General features: G+C 44.3%; 1 protein-coding gene across 7 annotated transcripts in view; it reads right to left on the bottom strand.

The window, feature by feature from the left end:
• The window catches only part of CYFIP1 (cytoplasmic FMR1 interacting protein 1), a 111,667-nt gene extending 106,271 nt beyond the window's left edge, over positions 1–5,396 (bottom strand). For 3 of the 7 annotated variants that reach the window (XM_072737010.1, XM_072737011.1, XM_072737008.1), the window contains exon 1: positions 4,654–4,812. The gene's annotated coding sequence lies outside the window, so the exon portion shown is untranslated. Of the gene's footprint in view, positions 1–4,653; positions 4,825–5,102 lie in introns of those variants that run through there. The other 4 variants (XM_072737009.1, XM_072737007.1, XM_072737012.1 and 1 more) reach the window with 4 other exon arrangements.
• Between the last annotated feature and the right edge of the window lie 11,106 nt (positions 5,397–16,502).

Genomic DNA, 16,502 nt, shown 5'->3' with positions numbered 1-16,502 from the left:
TCTTCAACAAATGTCTCTTCAACAGACAGTATTCCCAACAAATGGGAAAATTGCACATACAGAAGAATGAAATGGAACCACTTTCTTACACTATACACAAAAATAAATTAAAAATGGATGAAAAACCTAAATGTGACACAGGAAACGACAGAAAGCCTAGAGGAGACACAGGCAGAAACCTCTCTGACCTTAGCTATAACAACTTCTTAAAAGACATATGGCAAGAGAAAAAAAAAGCAAAAACGAAATACTGGGATTTCGTTTAAATAAAAAACTTCTGCATAAGGAAAGAAACAATCAACAAAATAAAAGGCAGCCTTCAGAATGGGAGAAGACATTTGCAAACAACATTTTTTTTTAAGATTTTATTTATTTATTTGAGAGACAGAAAGAAAAAGCACAAGTGGGGGGAGTACCAGAGGGGAAAGGCGGTGGGGGGTGGGTGGTGGTGGAGGATAGAATCTCCAACAGATTCCATGCTGAGTGTGGAGCCTGAGCCATGGTCTGGGTCTCAGAACCCTGAGATCATCACCTGAGCCAAAACCAAGAGTCTGATACTCAACCAACTGAGCCACCCAGGTGCAAATAACATATCTGATAAAGGGTTAGTATCCAAAATCTATAAAGAATTTATCAAACTCAATACCCAAAACCCAAAAAATCCAGTCAAGAAATGGGCAGAAGACATGAACAGATATTTCTCCAAAGAAGACATACACATGGCCAACAGACACATGAAATCAGCTCAACATCACTTGCCATCACTTGAAATGCAAACCAAAAGCTGATGATATATCACCTCACATCTGTCAGAATGGCTGAAATCAACATCACAAGAAACAACAGGTTTGCCAAGGAAGCAGAGAAAGGGGAACTCTCTTGTAGTGTTGGTGGAAATGCAAACTGGTGCAGCCACTCTGGAAAACAGTGTGGAGGTTCCTCAAAACATTAAAAATGGAGGGATCCCTGGGTGGCGCAGCAGTTTGGCGCCTGCCTTTGGCCCAGGGCACAATCCTGGAGACCCACGATCGAATCCCACGTCGGGCTCCTGGTGCATGGAGCCTGTTTCTCCCTCTGCCTATGTCTTTGCCTCTCTCTCTCTCTCTGTGTGTGTGTGTGTGTGACTATCATAAATAAAGAAAAATTTAAAAAAAAAAACATTAAAAAATGGAACTACCCTACAATCCAGCAATTGCACTACTAGGTATTTACCAAAAGGATATAAAAATACAGATTCAAAAAAATAATAATAAAAAAATAAAAAATACAGATTCGAAGGGGTACATGCACCCCGATGTTTAGAGCAACATTAACAGCCAAACTATAGAGAGTCCAAATGTCCATCGACTGATGAATGAAGATGTGGTACATACATAGGATGGAATATTACTCAGCCATCAAGAACAATGAAATTTCACCATTTGCAACAATGTAGATGGAACTAAAGAGTATTATGCTAAGTGAAGTAAGTCAGTCAGAGAAAGACAAATACCATATGATCTCATATGTGAAATTTAAGACAGAAAACAGGTGAACATACGGGAAGGGGAAAAGAAAAAAAGGAGAGGGGGGAGACAAACCATAAGAGACTCAACGCTAGAGAACAAACTGAGGGTTGGTGGAGGGAGATAGATGAGTGATGGGTATTAAAGATGGCACTTGTGATGAGCACTGGGTCTTATATATAAGTGACAAATCACTGAATTCTACTCCAGAAACCAAAATAATAAAAATAAAAATAAAAACAAGGACACCTGGGTGGTTCAGTCAGTTATTCATGTGCCTTTGGTTCAGGTCATGATCTCAGGGTCCTGGGATCAAGCCCCATGTCAGGCTCTCTGCTCACAGGGAACCTGCTTCTGCCTCTCCTCCCTGCTCCTGAGCTCTCTCGTTAACTCTCTCAAGTAAATAAATAAAATATCTTTAAAAAAAAAAAAAGACTAAAGATATAAACAAAAGCACTGACTACGGTGGTGAAAAATGTGAAACAATAATGTCAATAAACAAGAGGCTGATCAAATAAATCACAATATACCCATACTATGAAACACTACACTGCCATTAAAAAGAATGGAGGGTGACTCGGTTAAGTGTCTGCTTCAGCTCAGGTCATGATAGCAGGGTCCTGGGATTGAGCTCCAAGCTGGGTTCCCTGCTCAGCAGGGCGTCTTCTCCCTCTGCCCCTCACCCTACCTGAGCACGTTCGTTCATTCTCTCTCTCTCTCTCTTAATAATCTTAAAAAAAAAGAAAAAGAAGGAAAATGAAGATATTCATGATCTTTAAGATTTTATATATTTATTTATTTGAAAGAGAGAGCTGAGTGAGAGAGCACGAGCAGGGGGAATGACCGAAGGAGAGGGAGAAGCAGACTCCCCGCTAGGCAGGCAGCCCCTTGTGGGGTTCAATCCCAGGACCCCAAGATCATGGCCTGAGCTGAAGGCAAACACAACTGAATGAGCTACCCAGGTGCCCCACTTCAAGATCTTTCAATGGGCCAAAATCACTAGGTGAAAAGCTATTATGATATATGCAATATAATCTGTTATCAAAAGAACAAAAATTATGTGTATGCACAGAAAAGGCTATATAGTACCACAAAATTAGAGGGAATTTCACTTTTACTATACATAGTTCTGTACTGTTTCAATTTTTTTAATAAGTGGGAGTTTTATAATTTTTCTCATGATTTAAAAGTATTATTTGAGGGACAACTGGGTGGCCCCGTGGGTGTAGCAACAGATTCCAAACTCTGGCTTTCTGCTCTGGTGGTGATCTGTAGTGCTGGGATCAAGGCCCACCTGGGGCTCCCAGTTAGGTGGGGAGTCTGCTTGAGATACTTTCCCTCTGCCTCTCCCCTCACTCGCACATGCGTGCTTGCTTTCTCTCTGTCAAATAAACGGGTAAATCTTTTTTAAAAACATATTTGAATCTCTCAGATTGTATCCTAAGTGAATACTTTTGAAAACTTTGTGCCTTTGCCCCTCAGGGACAAACTAGAAAATGGTTACTCTCAAATCGCATTAGCTAAGTGAACTAAGCCACAAAGACCTCTCATATGGGAAAAGTAGTACTGTAGGAATGGAGAACTCAGGTGTTGCCAGGAGTTGAGAATGTGGGAGGGGCTGCCTAAAAAGAGACAGCTGAAGGAATTTGGGGGGGGGGGGTGACAGAACTGTTCTCTATCTTGACTGTGATGGTAATTCCATGACTATGTATTTGTCAAAACTCATAACCATACACCAAAAAGCAAATTTTACTATATGGAAATTTAAAAATAAATCCAAATAAACACCTATACCAAAAAAAAAAAAAAAAAAAAGGAAAAAGAAAGAAAGAAAAGAAAAAAAACTGAAAAATTTTCTTTGAGCGACCTATCAGCACACAAACATATGTATTAAAATAGGAAATGTTTTCCACCACAATTATGTTTGCCTCTGTCACAGAGATGATGGTGTGGGGGAAGAAGGCAGCAGGGAACCAAACATTAGCACCAAATTCCTATTGAAGTCGTGCAAACGCATACTTGCTGTGGCTCACGTCTATTTAAATAGTGACTTCAGTTCTGTGTCTGCACATGTAAGGTTCCCGCGGAGAACCACGGATGAGCTGCAGGACACCCTCAGTGGTCCAAGCACAAGCACTGGGCGATCAGAAACTGCCACCTCTGGCTGATGAACCTGGACAGGATTTTCTGGCACCATCACCAGCTGGTGACCAAGCGGCAAGCACAGCAATCTGATAAACAGTACCGGGTATCCCCGCTACTTCAATCACGAACCTTTTAACGAATACGATTACCAAAAGGCCAAGGAATTCCACTGGGCCCACGAAGCTGCAAAACTGTCCAAGGCGGCACACGCACCCTCTACTGCTGAGAAGAAACACTGCCAGGTCTCAGTCCACAGAAACAGGTCATCCAACACTGGGTTTATTTTTTTTTTTTTTTAAACACTGGGTTTAATGAGCAATTGCTACCTGTAGTGTTTAGACTAACACCAGAGTGGACACGGTCTGGGCGCCTCTCCCAGCTTAAAAAACGCTCCGTAAACCCCTTTTCCAGGTGACTCTCACCATGTTTATTACATCCACGGTATGCTGCAAACTAAATGCACTCATTTCAGGCTTAAAATACGCAATTCAGCACGGCTGTGCGGAACAGTGCCGCGCACCTAACAGCACTGGGCCCGTAACAAAGCCCACAACTCATTTCCAAGAATCTGCAAAATGGTTTGGCTCCGCCAGCGTCCGCGCTGCCCTGGGCCGCAGCCGGCGGGCCCGGGGCGACTCTGTCTCCCGCTGTCGGGGCCGGCGGCCGGCGCCTTCCTTTCCAACAATGACCCCGAAACACCCGCACGCCCTGCGCCCTGGAGCTCCGCCACGTGCCGGGGGTCGGGCCCCGGGACCCGGGCCCCGGGCCCCTGCGGCGGGGCCGAGAGTGTGCGGGTGTCCGGGCGCGCACAGGGCGGAGGCCCGGAGGCCACCCGGGGAGGGAGGGAGCCAGGCAGGCCGCGCAGCGAGGGAGCGAGCGAGGCCGCGGGAGCCCGAGCCCCGCCGCCCGCGCAGCCCCGGCCGGGCTCCGCCGCCTCCGTGCCCCCTGGGTCCGAGGGCCGCCGTGGGGGCCGCAGGGCGGCGGGGACAGCAGCCGTCCTCACCTGGTCCGCGGCGGCGGCGGCGGCGGCGGCGGCGGCTCGCTGGTCTCGGCGGGCCCGGGAGTTTCCTGCGGGGTGAGTCACCCGGGCGCGCCGGGAATGCGCCAGGAAACGCCCGGCCTCCTCCCCTTCCTCCCGGGGCGGGGGCGCTCCGGCTCGGCCTCTTCCTCCCGGCGCTCCTCCCTCCGCGTCGGCCTCGGCCTCAGCCTCAGCCCGCCGCCGCCCCCGCCGCCCCCCGGTCCCACCCGGCAGCGCGCCCAGCCTCTTCGGGCGGCAACGAGGCGACGGACTGGCCCCGGCCGCGCGAAGCGCTTCCCAGGACGTCTCTGAGGACCACCGGCCGGCTTGGGCGGGCCCGCCCGTGAGAACCGCCCGGCTCCTGGGGGAGCAGGTCCGCAGGGCCTCCGGGGCTCGCCCGCCGCCGGCGCCGCGGCCAGGTGAGCAGGACGCACCTGCGCTCCTCCCGCGGGAAGCCGCTGGCGGCTGGGCACCGAGTCCCACGCGCACGCCGCACCCAGTCGGCCGCGAGTAGAGACCGACGCAGTCCCCGGAGTGATCGCGTCTGTCCAGCGCCATCGCCCGTGAGCCGGGGGCAAACGCGCGTGCAAACTTGTGGGAATGGCTGACAAGAAAACTCGTCTTCAACAGGTCCCAAAAATCCGTCTTTAGGGAGGCCAATTAAGTGACAGATTGTACGGAAGCAGTGAATGCAGTGAGTTTCTCACACGCGTGTTTAGGAGAAAAAATTGCCCTAAACTCCACCCCCCCCCCCCCGACCCACTTCCCCTTCACCCACCCACCCGCATTCACATTCTGGTTCTAATGAAGAGCAGTAATGATGGGCATCAAGTGTTCTAATCTGGCCACTAGACCGTGGAAACCACAACACATTTGCTTACTGCATCTGTCCCCTGGATACTGCAAAAACGTCACAGCAAAAGGATCCTGACTAGACCAAAATCTACCAGTTGCCTAAATGTTACGAGCTTTTATGGAGGTTCCCGGAGGTCCCTGACACAACTACAGAACATGGGCTTTGACTTTCTGGTTCCCAGCCCACGCATTTTCAGTCAGATTACTGTCTCCCTCTGCCCCTGCCTGAGACTCCAAGTTAGATTCCAAAGGGTTTTGTTTTGTTTTACACTGTACGTGAAGGGATAGAATATAATATCAAGGTGTGCTGTGAGGTTTTAAGAACATTTTAATTCCTAAAACTAATAAAAAATAAGAAGCATAGCTAAAAATCCAAGAAAGGAAACAAAGTAGAATGTTAAAACACTTACTCCAAAGAAGGCAGCAAAGAAGCAAACAGCACAGAGGATAAGGAGTAATAGACAGCAAGCTATTAGGCTTAAATCCAACTATATTAGCAATTACATTAAATGTAAATGCACTAAATACTCCAATTAAAGATAAATTGTCACATTGAATAAAACAAATACCAAATATGTGCTATATAGAAGAGACATGCTTTAGGGACTCCTGGAGGGCTCAGAAGGTTAAGCATCTGCCTTTGCCTCAGGTCATGATTCCAGGATCCTGGGCTCCAGCCAGAGTTTGGCTCCCTGTTCAGCTGGGGGTCTGCTTCTCCCTCTGTCCCTGCCCCCATCATGCTCTCTCTCTCTCTCTCTCTCTCAAAAAAGATCTTCTAAAAATAACAAAAGAGACATGCCTTAAATATAAGGATCAAAGAAGTTGACATTGAAAAGACGGAAAACATATACCGCTTAGATAATAATCCTAAGAAAGTTGGAGTGACTATGTTAATATCAAAGACTTTTTTTTTAGACTCCTAACTCTGGGAAACCAACTAGGGGTGGTGGAAGGGGAGGCAGGCGGGGGGCAGGGGTGACTGGGTGATGGGCACTGAGGTAGGCACTTGATGGGATGAGCACTGGGTGTTATTCAATACATTGGCAAATTGAACACCAATAAAAAATAAATTTATAAAAAAAAGACTTTTTTATGTTGAAAAAAATTTATATTTAGATTTATAGCCAGTTTAAATGATCCCAGTTTTGTTGGAAACATCCAATGATGGAGAGAAGAAAGCATATGTTCCACTGGCTACTGACTATGATGCTTTGAATATCAAAGACTTTAAGGCAAAGTGTCACCAGAAATGAAAAGAGACACCAGAAATGAAAAGAGACTGGGTAGTATAGAAGGTTAAGCTTTGCGCTCTTGGTTTTGGCTCAGGTTCTCTTCTCAGGGCTATGAGATGGAGCCCCTACCCATGGATCCCCCTCCAGCCTCAGGTTGGCTCCTCTTCCAGCCCTATGTTGGCTCACATTGGAGCCCCCTTTTGGCCTCAAGGAATCTGCTTAGAAGACTCTCTCCCTCTGCCATGCCCTACCTGTGCTCACAGCTCCCCACCTGTACTCACTCTCTACAATAAATGAATCTTTACGAAAGGAAAGAAAGAAAGAAAGAAAGAAAGAAAGAAAGAAAAGAAAAGAAAGAAGAAAGAAAGAAAGAAAGAAAGGAAAGAAAGAAAGAAAGAAAGAAAGAAAGAAAGAAAAGAAAGAAAGAAAAAAGAAAGGAAGGAAGGAAGGAAGGAAGGAAGGAAGGAAGGAAGGAAGGAAGGAAGGAAGAAAGGAAGGAAGGAAGGAAGGAAGGAAGGAAGAAAGAAAGAAAGGCAAGATGGTGGAGGAGTAGGGTCCCCAAGTCCCCTGTTCCCACCAACTTACCTAAATAACTTTCAAATTATCCTGAAAACCTATGAATTCGACCTGAGATTTAAAAAGAGAACAGCTGGAATGCTACAGGGAGAAGAGTTTGCGCTTCTAACAAGGTAGGAAGATGGAAAAAACATAAATAAATAAGAATCAACTGGGGGAGAGGCCCCGCTAGGAGGCCAGCATCGCCTTAGTTCCAAAACCAAAAAAAGACCCCAACAAAAAGGAGAATTATAGACCAATATCCCTGATGAACATGGATGCAAAAATTCTCAACAAGATACTAGCCAGTAGGATCCAACAGTATATTAAGAAGATTATTCACCATGACCAAGTGGATTTATCCCTGGGACACAAGGCTGGTACAACACTCATAAAACAATCAACATGATAGATCATATCACCAAGAGAAAAAACAAGAACGATATGATCCTCTTAATAGATGCACAGAAAGCATTTGACAAAATACAGCATCCATTACTATTTTTATAATAAATTTATTTTTATTGGTTTTCAATTTGCCAATTTACAGAATAACACCCAGTGCTCATCCCGTCAAGTGCCCCCCTCAGTGCCCGTCACCCATTCACCCCCACCCCCCACCCTCCTCTCCTTACACCACCCCTAGTTCATGTCCCAGAGTTAGGAGTCTCTCATGTTCTGTCTCCCTTTCTGATATTTCACACACACTTCTTCTCCCTTCCCTTATATTCCCTTTCACTATAATTTATATTCCCCAAATGAATGAGAACATATAATGTTTCTCCTGCTCTGATTGACTTATTTCACTCAGCATAATACCCTCCAGTTCCAACCACATTGAAGGAAATGGTGGGTATTGGTCATTTCTAAAGGCTGAGTAATATTCCATTGTATACATAAACCACATCTTCTTTATCCATTCATCTTTCAATAGACACCTAGGCTCTTTCAACAGTTTGGCTATTGTGGACATTGCTGTTATAAACATCGGGGTGCAGGTGTCCCGGCGTTTCATTGCATCTGAATCGTTGGGGTAAATCCCCAACAGTGCAATTGCTGGGTCGTAGGGCAGGTCTATTTTTAACTCTTTGAGGAACCTCCACACAGTTTTCCAGAGTGGCTGCACCAGTTCACATTCCCACCAACAGTGTAAGAGGGTTCCCCTTTCTCCACATCCTCTCCAACATTTGTCGTTTCCTGCCATGTTAATTTTCCCCATTCTCACTGGTGTGAGGTGGTATCTCATTGTGGTTTTGATTTATGTTTCCTTGATGGCAAGTGATGCAGAGCATTTTCTCATGTGCTTGTTGGCCGTGTCTATGTCTTCCTCTGTGAGATTTCTCTTCATGTCTTTTGCCCATTTCATGATTGGATTGTTTGTTTCTTTGGTGTTGAGTTTAATAACTTCTTGATAGATCTTGGAAACTAGCCCTTTATCGGATACGTCATTTGCAAATATGTTCTCCCATTCTGTAGGTTGTCTTTTAGTTTTGTTGACTGTACCCTTTGCTGAGCAAAAGCTTCTTATCTTGATGAAGTCCCAATAGTTCATTTTTGCTTTTGTTTCTTTTGCCTTCGTGGATGTATCTTGTAAGGAGTTACTGTGGCTGAGTTCAAAAAGGGTGTTGCCTGTGTTCTCCTCTAGGATTTTGATGGACTCTTGTCTCACAGTTAGATCTTTCATCCATTTTGAGTTTATCTTTGTATATGGTGAAAGAGAGTGGCCTAGTTTCATTCTTCTGCATGTGGATGTCCAATTTTCCCAGCACCATTTATTGAAGAGACTGTCTTTCTTCCAATGGATAGTCTTTCCTCCTTTATCGAATATTAGTTGACCATAAAGTTCAGGGTCCACTTCTGGGTTCTCTATTCTGTTCCATTGATCTATGTGGCTGTTTTTGTGCCAGTACCACAATGTCTTGATGACCACAGCTTTGTAGTACAACCTGAAATCTGGCATTGTGATGCCCCCGGCTATGGTTTTCTTTTTTAAAATTCCCCTGGCTATTCGGGGTCTTTTCTGATTCCACACAAATCTTAAAATAATTTGTTCTAACTCTCTGAAGAAAGTCCATGGTATTTTGATAGGGATTGCATTAAACGTGTCAATTGCCCTGGGTAACATTGACATTTTCACATTATTAATTCTGCCAATCCATGAGCATGGAATATTTTTCCATCTCTTTGTGTCTTCCTCAATTTCTTTCAGAAGTGTTCTATAGTTTTTAGGGTATAGATCCTTTACATCTTTGGTTAGGTTTAGTCCTTAGTATCTTATGGTATTGGGTGCAATTGTAAATGGGATTGACTCCTTAATTTCTCTTTCTTCAGTCTCATTGTTAGTGTATAGAAATGCCATTGATTTCTGGACATTGATTTTGTATCCTGCCACGCTACCAGATTGCTGTATGAGTTCTAGCAATCTTGGGGTGGAGGCTTTTGGGTTTTCTATGTAGAGTATCATGTCATTGGCGAAGAGGGAGAGTTTGACTTCTTCTTTGCCAATTTGAATGCCTTTGATGTCCTTTCATTGTCTGATTGCTGAGGCTAGGACTTCTAGTACTATGTTGAATAGCAGGGGTGAGAGTGGAAATCCCTTTCTTGTTCCTGATCTTAGGGGAAAGGATCCCAGTGCTTCCCCACTGAGAATGATATTTGCTGTGGGCTTTTCATAGATGGCTTTTAAGATGTTGAGGAATGTTCCCTCTATCCCTACACTCTGAAGAGTTTTGATCATGAATGGGTGCTGTATTTTGTCAAATGCTTTCTCTACATCTTTTGAGAGGATCATATGGTTCTTGGTTTTTCTCTTGCTGATATGATGAATCAAATTGATTGTTTTACGAGTGTTGAACCAGGCTTGTGTCCTGTGGATAAATCCTACTTGGTCATGGTGAATAATTTTCTTAATGTACTGTTGGATCCTATTGGCTAGTATCTTGTTGAGAATTTTTGCATCCATGTTCATCAGGGATATTGGTCTGTAATTCTCCTTTTTGGTGGGGTCTTTGTCTGGTTTTGCAATTAAGGTGATGCTGGCCTCATAGAACGAATTTGGAAGTACTCTATCTCTTTCTATCTTTCCAAACAGCTTTAGTAGAATAGGTATGGTTTCTTCTTTAAACGTTTGATAGAATTCCCCTGGGAAGCTATCTGGCCCTGGCCTTTTGTGTCTTGGGAGATTTTTGATGACTGCTTCAATTTCCTACCTGGTTATTGGCCTGTTCAGGATTTCTATATCTTCCTGTTACAGTTTTGGTAGTTTGTGGCTTTCCAGGAATGCGTCCATTTCTTGTAGATTGCCTAATTTATTGGCATATAGCTGTTCACAATATGTTTTTAAAATCACTTGTATTTCCTTGGTGTTGGTAGTGATCTCTCCTTTCTCATTCATGATTTTATTAATTTGAGTCTCCTCTCTCTTCTTTTTAATAAGGCTGGCTAATGGTTTATCTATCTTATTAATTCTTTCAAAGAACCAACTCCTGGTTTTGTTGATCTGTTCAACAGTTCTTCTGGTCTCAATTTCGTTGAGTTCTGTTAGACTCTTTATTAACTCTCTTCTTCTGCTGGGTGTAGGATCTATTTGCTGTTTTTTCTCTAGCTCCTTTATGTGTAACGTGAGCTTTTGTATTTGAGTTCTTTCCAGTTTTTGAATGGACGCTTGTATTGCGATGTATTTCCCCCTTAGTACTGCTTTTGCTGCATCCCAAAGATTTTGAATGGTTGTATCTTCATTCTCATTAGTTTCCATGAATCTTTTTAATTCTTCCTTAATTTCCTGGTTGACTCTTTCACATTTAAGCAGGATAGTCCTTAACCTCCACGTGTTTGAGATCCTTCCAAACTCTTGTTGTGATTTAGTACTAATTTCAAGGCATGATGGTCTCAGATTATGCAGGGGACGATCCCAATCTTTTGGTATTGGTTCAGACCCGATTTGTGACCCAGCATGTGTTCTGTTCTGGAGAAAGTTCCATGTGCACTTCAGAAGACTATGTATTCAGTTGAGTTTGGATGTAAAGTTCTGTAGATATCTGTGAAATCCATCTGGTCCAGTGTATCATTTAAAGCTCTCATTTCTTTAGACATGTTCTGTTTAGAAGACCTGTTGAGTATAGAAAGAGCTAGATTGAAGTCACCAAGTATAAGAGTATTATTATCTAAGTATTTCTTCAGTTTGGTTATTAATTGGTTGATATATTTGGCAGTTCCCACATTTGGGGCATATATATTGAGGATTGTTAAGTCCTCTTGTGGGATAGATCCTTTAAGTATGATATAGTGTCCCTCTTCATCTCTCACTACAGTCTTCGGAGTAAATTTTAGTTTCTCTGATCTAAGGAGGGCTACCTCTGCTTTCCTTTGAGGACCATTTGAATGGTAAATGGTTCTACAACCTCTTATTTTCAGGCTGTAGGTGTCCTTCTGTCTAAAATGAGTCTCTTGTAGACAGCAAATAGATGGGTCCTGCTTTTTTATCCAGTCTGAAACCCTGTGCCTTTTGATGGGGTCATTAAGCCCATTCACGTTCAGAGTTACTAGTTAACATATGAGTTTAGTGTCATCATGGTATCTATTCAGTCCTTGTTTTTGTGGATTGTTCCACTGGACTTCTTAAAGGGGAATTTTAAGAGTCCTCCTTAAAATTTCTTGCAGACCTGGTTTGGAGGTCACATATTCTTTCAGTTCCTGCCTATTTTGGAAGCTCTTTATATCTCCTTCCATTTTTTTAAAATTATTTATTTATTTATTTACAATAGTCACACACAGAGAGAGAGGGGGAGAGAGAGAGGCAGAGACACAGGCAGAGGGAGAAGCAGGCTCCATGTACTGGGAACCTGACGTGGGACTCAATCCCGGGTCGACAGGATCGCGCCCTGAGCCAAAGGCAGGCGCCAAACCGCTGCGCCACCCAGGGATCCCCCTCTCCTTCCATTCTGAATGAGAGCCTTGCTGGATAAAGTATTGTTGGTTGCATGTTCTTCTCATTTAGGACCCTGAATATATCCTGCCAGCCCTTTCTGGGCTGCCAGGTCTCTGTGGAGAGGTCTGCTGTTACCCTAATATTCCTCCCCATAAAAGTCAGGGATTTCTTGTCTCTTGCTGCTTTAAGGATCTTCTCTTTATCTTTGGAATTTGCAAGCTTAACTATTAAATGTCAAGGCGTTAAACGCTTTTTATTGATTTTAGGGGGGGGAATCTCTCTATTTCCTGGATCTGAATGCCTGTTTCCCTTCCCAGATTAGGAATGTTTTCAGCTAGGATTTGTTCAAATACATATTCTGGCCCTCTGGCCCTTTCGGCACCCTCGGGAAACCCAATTAAACGTATTTTTTTTCTTCTTCAGGCTGTCGTTTATTTCCCTTAGTCTGTCTTCATGGTCTTTTAATTGTTTGTCTCTTTTTCCTCAGTTTCCCTCTTTGCCATCAACTTGTTTTCTATGTCACTCACTCTTTCTTCCACCTCGTTAACCCTCGTCTTTAGGTCTTCTAGTTTGGATTGCATCTCATTCAATTGATTTTTAATTTCTGCCTGATTGGATCTAAATTCTGCAGTCATGAAGTCTCTTGAGTCCTTTATGCTTTTTTCTAGAGCCACCAGTAGCTTTATAATAGTGCTTCTGAATTGGCTTTCTGACATTGAATTGTAAAGCAAATTCTGTAACTCTGTGGTAGAGAGGACTGTTTCTGATTCTTTCTTTTGAGGTGAGGATTTCCTTCTAGTCATTTTGCTCAGTGCAGAGTGGCCAAAAACACGTTGTATTGGGAAAAGGAGAAAAAGGGAGGAGAGAAAGAAGGAAAGAAAAGAGAAAAAGAAAAAAGAATAAAGGAAGAAAAAAAGAAAAAAAGAGAAGAAAAAGAGAAAGAAAAAGAAGAAAGGGAAAAAAGGGTGGGGGAAGCAAGCAGAAATCAAAAAGCAAAAAAACAAAACAAAACAAAAAAACACGGGGAAGTATCTTCTGATTCTGTATACTTTAAGTCCGTTGACTTCCCCCTGGAACTTGTCCGTCTAGCTGGTCTTCTGGGGGAGGCGCCTGTTGTGCTTATTTTCAGGCGTTAGCACTTGGGGGAGATGCTCAGCCGCCAGCCTGGTGCAGTGCTCAGTGGGGATTGTTTACTCCATGAGGCCCCAGGAGGAACAACACCAGTGGTGGCGGCCAGCTCTGGAGCTCTGGAGTCAGCTCCCGCATTAACTACAGAGCTCTCCCTCTGCAGGGGCCTGGATGCTCCGGGGTGGGGCCACTGATCGGCTCAGCTTGGGGCAGGAGCGTCCTTGCTATCCTGGGCCCTCCTGGCCTCTGCCTGTCCCGGGGAAGGCGGGATCCTGGGCTGTGTCCCTGGCGCCCTGTGTTCCGGGGCCTGTGCTGTTGGATTCGGGCTCCTGGCTGCGCAGCCCCCTCCGGGAGCCGCCACCCGAGCCCATCCGAGCTGCTCCCGGTCCAGCCCTTTAGGGAGCTCTGCGTGCTCTCCCCAGGGCGCAGGTGTCTGTTAGTCTCCCAGGGAGCCTGAGGGCACCCCCGCCCTCCTGGGGTCCTGCTCTAACTCCCTGCAAGCGCCTTTCCACCCAGGAAGATTGGTGAAGCTCCTGCTTCTCCGGGTCGGGGCTCTCCTGTCCTGGGGACACTAGCCCCGGCCTTACCCGGGCTCCTCGTGGGGCCCCTCCCCCTTAGATGCCTTTTGTTTCTTTATTTCTATTTTCCCCGTCTTCCTACTTTGATAGAAGCCGAACTCTTCTACTGTAGCATTCCAGCAGTTCTCTCTTTAAATCTCACGCCGAGGGATTCCTGGGTGGCAGAGCGGTTTAGCGCCTGCCTTTGGCCCAGGGCACGATCCTGGAGACTGGGGGTCGAGTCCCACGTCGGGCCCCCAGTGCATGGAGCCTGCTTCTCCCTCTGCCTGTGTCTCTGCCTCTCTCTCTCTGTGTGTGACTATCATAAATAAATTTTAAAAAATTAAAAGAAAATAAATATCAGGCCGAATTCATAGATTTTCAGGATGATTTGAAGGTTATCTAGGTAATTTGATGGGGACAGGTGATTTGGGGACCCTACTCTTCCACCATCTTGCCCCTCCTCCATTCCTCAACATCTTAAAAGCCATCTACGAAAAGCCCACAACAAATATCATTCTCAATGGGGAAGCACTGGGAGCCTTTCCCCTAAAAATCAGGAACACGACAGGGATGTCCACTCTCACCCCTGCTATTCAACATAGTACTAGAAATCCTAGCCTCAGCAATCAGGCAATAAAAAGAAAAAAAGGCATTCAAATTGGCAAAGAAGTCAAACTCCCTCTCTTCACAGATGACATGATACTGTACATAGAAAACCCAAAAGACTCCACCCCAAGATAGCTTGAACTCACACAGCAATTTGGCAGTGCAGCAGGATAAAAAACCAATATCCAGAAATCAGTGGCATTTCTATACACTACCAATGAGACTGAAGAAAGAGAAATTAATGAGTCAATCCCATTTACAATTGCACGCAAAAACATAAGATACCGAGGAATAAACCTCACCAAAGAGGTAAAGGAACTATACCCTAAAAACTATAGAACACTTCTTAAAGAAATTGAGGAAGACACAAAGAGATGGAAAAATATTCCACGCTCATGGGTTGGAAGAATTATATTGTGAGAATGTCAATGCTACCCAAGACAATTTACACATTTAATGCAATATTTACAAAAATACCATGAACTTTCTTCAGAGTGTTGTAACAAATCATCTTAGGATATGTCTGGAATCAGGAAAGACCTCAGATACCCAGGGAATATTGAAAAAGAAAACCAAAACCAGGGGCATCATGATGCCAGATTTCAAGTTGTACTACAAAGCTGTGATCATTAAGACAGTGTGGTACTGCACAAAAACTAAAACATAGATCAATGGAACAGAAGAGAGATTCCAGAAATGGGCCCTCAAATCTATGGTCATCTAATATTCGACCAAGCAGGAAAGACTATCCACTGGAAAAAAGATATTCATGTGCAATAATAAATGGTGCTGGGAAAGGTGGACATCCACATGCAGAAGAATGAAACTAGGCCACTCTCTTTCACCATACACAAAGATAAACTCAAAATGGATGAAAGATCTAAATGTGAGACAAGATTCCATCAAAATCCTAGAGGAGAACACAGGCAACACCCTTTTTGAATATCGGCCACAGTAACTTCTTGCAAGATACATCCACGAAGGCAAAAGAAACAAAAGCAAAAATGAACTATTGGGACTTCATCAAGATAAGAAGCTTTTGCACAGCAAAAGAACCAGTCAACAAAACTAAAAGACAACCTACAGAATGGGAGAGGGTATTTGCAAATGACATATCAAATAAAGGACTAGTATCCAAGATCTATAAAGAAATTATGAAACTCAACAGCAAAGAAACAAACCAATCATGAAATGGGCAAAAGACATGAAGAGAAATCTCACAGAGGAAGACATAGACACGGCCAACAAGCACATGAGAAAATGCTCCTCATCACTTGCCATCAAGGAAACATAAATCAAAACCACAATGAGATACCACCTCACACCAGTGAGAATGGGGAAAATTAACATGGCAGGAAACGACAAATGTTGGAGAGGATGCGGAGAAAGGGGAACCCTCTTACACTGTTGGTGGGAATGTGAACTGGTGCAGCCACTTTGGAAAACTGTGTGGAGGTTCCTCAAAGAGTTAAAAATAGACCTGCCCTGTGACCCAGCAATTGCACTGTTGGGGATTTACCCCAAAGATACAGATGCAATGAAATGCCGGGACACCTGTACCCCGATGTTTATAACAGCAATGTCCACAATAGCCAAACTGTGGAAGGAGCCTCGATGCCCATCAAAAGATGAATGGATAAAGAAGATGTGGTTTATGTATACAATGGAATATTACTCAGCCATTAGAAATGACAAATACCCACCATTTGCTTCGACGTGGATGGAACTGGAGGGTATTATGGTGAGTGAAATAAGTCAGTCAGAGAAGGACAAACAATATATGGTCTCTTTTATTTGGGGAATATAACAAATAGTGAAAGGGAATAAAGGGGAAAGGAGAAAAAATGTGTGGGAAATATCAGAAAGGGAGACAGAACATGACATACTCCTAACTATGGGAAACGAACTAGGGGTGGTGGAAGGGGAGGTGGGCGGGGGTGGAGGTGACTTGGTGGCTGGCACTGATGTGGG

The sequence above is a fragment of the Vulpes vulpes genome, chromosome 14 (assembly GCF_048418805.1).
Source record: "Vulpes vulpes isolate BD-2025 chromosome 14, VulVul3, whole genome shotgun sequence".
NCBI lineage: Eukaryota > Metazoa > Chordata > Mammalia > Carnivora > Canidae > Vulpes > Vulpes vulpes.
This window is presented reverse-complemented; position numbering and strand designations above follow the sequence as displayed.